At 39.8% G+C, this 4,276-nt stretch overlaps 1 pseudogene; it reads right to left on the bottom strand.

Annotated features, from left to right (window-relative positions):
• Positions 1-3,426: 3,426 nt before the first annotated feature.
• Positions 3,427-4,276, bottom strand: part of LOC108298823 — a 3,673-nt pseudogene continuing 2,823 nt past the window's right edge.

The raw sequence follows: 4,276 nt of genomic DNA, 5'->3' as shown, positions 1-4,276 counted from the left end.
ATAGACATTTTAACAATGTCGATTTTTCCAATCCATGAATGTGGAATATCTTTCCCTATTTTGTTTTGTATTCAATTTCTTGGATCAAACGTTTATATTTTGCATTATAGACATCTTTCACTTCTTTACTTAATTCCTGGGTATTTAATGTTGTTTGCTACTCAGAGATGGTTCAGGATGTGGCTCTGTGTGCTTTCTGCCCCCAGTCTAATAAGGTCATTTCTTTTTAACCTAGAGTCCCAGTTCCTATACCCTGTGTTTACAAGGATCTGGGAGTGAGCACTTGAGTACTACGGCTGTAGCTCTCAAGTATTCGATTGAAGAGATCCTTTTTTTAAATTCACTGTGAATAAAAAAGACATGTAGATGCCCTAAACATGGCACAGTGGGGGTCTCTGTCGATGTTCCTGGTTCTCAGCATGCCCACATCTAGAACACATGAAGCACTGCATTCATCAAGAATACTGTGGTCTTAGAGGGAAACTGTCAATTGTGCTTCCCAACTCTCCCTGAAACTCTCAACAGCCACAGACAATGGAATCTACAGTAAAAATTATGCAAAAATTGTACCACTCCATTTTTCAATTATTTACATTTTTAAAATGTTTGTTCTTTGCATCACCTAAAGTCATCCTTAAGAGATATTGGATAAAATTATCCTTGGTGATTATGTTTGACATAGTATTCTCAGATAGGAAAGTCTGCTAAGAAAGCTTTGGTAGGGAAGAAACAGGATGCCTCAGTTTTTGTTGTTGTTTGTTTGTTCTTGGAATTATCAAACAGAATTTAAGTAATTATGATTAATATATTGAGGGCTCTGATGGGAAAAGTAGGCAACTTGCAAGAACAAGCAGGTAATGTAAGCACAGAGATAAAAATTCTGGTAAATAATGAGGAAACTCATTAACTAGGGAAGTTTAAACTCATAGGAAGGAGAACCAAGGAATGTCACTACACTAGAAATGTTTTGTCAGGTGTTATTGCATGCTGTTCAATCCCATTTGGCCAATGAGAATCATATATAAACTATACTCTCTTCTTTGGGCCCATTCATTTCTCCAATAATCATTTACTCCTCCTTCTAAAATTGCCTACACCCCCTACTTCCCTTTCCTCTAAGAGGAGAGTATTTACGCTTCAAGCATTTTGCTCATCTTAGAGTTTTATATTTTACATGGCTCTGCTGCACTTGTGCACATGGATAGATAGGTATGTTTTTTCTCCCATTAATCTTTTTATTGCCAGTTTATTTCACCTCATTTACAAACTTTCAGAAAAGATGGTAGAAATTATCTTAGTTCCTAAAAATCAAAATTTTAGCCAGAGACCACAGAGCCCAGCCTCAGAGGCATTTCTGGGATTCTGCCATACAATTTCAGCAACTATGTTTAATTAGTGCTTTAAAAAAAAATTGTTCCTGGGTTCCAGTTCTGGGTTTTCCTCTGCCACCCCTGAGAATCCTCAATGCCACCCTTTAGAGCTCTTGAGATTCTCACAAAAGCCTTTTCATTGCCTTGGCTCTTCTTGTGCCAAAATGTTAAGGTTCTAGAGCATTTTCAGGGCCTGGGCCAAGCTGAGCACCACATCTACTAGGTCTAAGAACTGACCCTGACTGGACTCCTCTGGGTCTGTTGGCTCTGAAGATGATCACAAAGTTCAGATATCTCAAGGAGGTAGACAGGTGCTGGGACCAACCCAGGGCCGCTCGACAGCTTTTCAAGGCCAGCCTATCCCTAGGATGAATGGGCTGATGGATCCTCCTCCCTCTGTGCATTTCTCCCAGTGCACACAGGGTAAAGAAGGCCACCTGGCTCCTCATCCACCAGCTGGAGCAGGCTGAAGAGAGGGGCATGTGGAGCACTTAGGGTTTAGTCATCATGGAGCCAGTAAGAGAGCCCTGGGATCTCAGCTTCCAAGGTTTCCAGAGTCACTGCCGCATATGATAGATGGTCCAGAAAGTTTCTCAGAGATTCGCAGAGCTCAGCCTCAGTGTCTCCTGAAGATGGTACAGACAAATTTTTCTTTTTCCTCATGTTTAAACCACCTCCTCAAGCAACTTAAGAGACTTCCAGGACTCCTTGACAGCATTTCTGGACATAAAGATTTCTGGGTTCCTTGACAAAAACTCTTTTCAGGAGTGGGGTTATGAACATTCTCCCATTCTTGCTTTTCTGACTTCCTATGTAGCCATGGCAACTCTGGGCCAAACAAAAACTAAGGTTTCACTTCTAGACCAAGGTGGGATTCAGCAAGTTGTGGACAACACATATGGTTCCCTTAAAATTTCTGGGAATCTGCACCCTAAGCACCTCCTTCCTGCCTGGCACAACCAGCTCATCCATGCAGGCATGAACAGAACCTGTAAGGGCGCTGGAAGTACTGAGCCTCTGCCACCTTTGGGAAAATGCATGGAATTCTCCAGGAGAGAGTGTTTCCTTGGAGGAAGTCTGTTCCAGGTCAGAAACCAAAGCCCAAGAGGTGAGTATCTCCTTTTGGCCCCAGTCCTGCCTTAGTTTGAGCCCACAGTGCCTCTGGCCAAACAATGCTAGAACCAGTGATGGAGCCTAACCACCTACCTGGGCTCGGAAAGGTTTGTCTCTAGGCAGTGGCCTAGAACCCAAGAAGTGGCTAGGGGATGGGACTTTCCACATCTGTAAGGCTATAGGGTTCAGAGGGAATCTCTCTGCTTTCACTCAGGCCCTGGTATATTGCAGAACTGTGGGCTGATGTGCTGCTGTGTTTTACCTACCTGGCCTCTGCCAGATTGCAGGACCTGCAGCCCTTATTGCTGTCTTTAGTGAAAAAATATTTCTTTCCGCTAGCTCGACTTACATTTTTTATTAAATATATTTATTTCTCAAAAGCAAGATTCATATTGCTACTACTAAGAATCAAGTTTACTTGAAATTTTAAAAGGCAACACAATCAACAAAGTGAAAATTATTATTCTACGTTAATTCGAATTGCAGTTAGCCAAGATTGCACAACTGCACTCCAGCCTGGGTGACAGAGCAAAAACAAAAACAAAAAAAATTAGATAAAGACAATCAATAGGAACACTAAATCAAGTCCAAGTTTTTAAAATTAAGCACAAAATCTCCACACTCTTCCATTGATTTTGACTTCAGTCAGACACCTCTGTCATCTATTATCTTACTCAGTGAAAGAAATAAAGACAAGCCAGAAAACATATTATATTCTACACTATCCATTGTGGTTGATGATGTTCCCAAAATGAATAAAGAACCAAAATATGTTTTTAGTGTTTTTAGCATATTTAATGGCAGCATAATAAATTCTGATGACATTAGAAGGCAACTCAATAAACTACAACCTATGTGTTCTTTTGATAAGACATGAGTAAAAGGGCTTCCTGAAATAAAGTGGGTCTGACACCCTACAGACACATTTCTAATTTGTCTCTAGTCAAACGTGGCTACAGCAAAAGATAGGCCAGATATAAGGTGAGAAGGAGCAATTAGAGATGGTATGTATAAGGGAACTTTGATCAACGTTAACAAAGCTCACAGTTCTACCTTCATAATCCAGAAATATTCCTAGTCGGCTAGTAGGTCTTGGTACATATTGAAACATAAGTGGGGAGGTGGTAAAGAGAGCGCAGTGACTGTCTTTAACACATCCAAGAAGAAAGAGTCCATCCTCTTCATCTCTTTTGTCATTCCAACTATTCTCTTTCCAATAATCATTACAGACACCAAAAGCCCAGTTCCAAGAGTCCCCTACCTGAACCTCCCAATAATATTTGCCAGAGGTGAAACTCTGAGCACCCCATGCAAGAAAACATCCAGGTGTTGCAGTGATATGGGGATTCTCTTGAGGTTCACATCCAACATTCACGCTTCTCAAATCTCCATGCAGGAAGATATGACTATTGGCCCTTTCAGGATGCAGAGTAACATTCACTGTAAAAGAGAAAAAATAAATTCATAGGCATGCGTAAATAAATGGAAATTAGAAGTCTTGAGGGAAATAGTTTTCTAACAATAAGTTACTTTAGTAAGAAAGGTGAAGTCACATTTTTGGACAATTTTGGTTGTAACATCTAATAAAGTATAGAGATGGTTAATATTTTCTACAGGATCAAAAAACCCCTAAAATAGACATTAAAAATCTTTTTTTGAAAACTCAAAAGTTGAGAGTCAAATGTAAATGAATCTCTTTTAATCTAATTTCCACAATAAAAGTAAAACATTAAATGCCTTGAATGCCCTTTAGTTATCAAGATCATTATTAAAACATATTTCTTATTCTTAAA

Source organism: Cebus imitator, unplaced genomic scaffold (assembly GCF_001604975.1).
Source record: "Cebus imitator isolate Cc_AM_T3 unplaced genomic scaffold, Cebus_imitator-1.0 Scaffold1110, whole genome shotgun sequence".
Classification (NCBI taxonomy): domain Eukaryota; kingdom Metazoa; phylum Chordata; class Mammalia; order Primates; family Cebidae; genus Cebus; species Cebus imitator.
The sequence above is the reverse complement of the archived record's forward strand: the minus strand, read 5'-3'. Positions and strand labels throughout refer to the sequence as shown.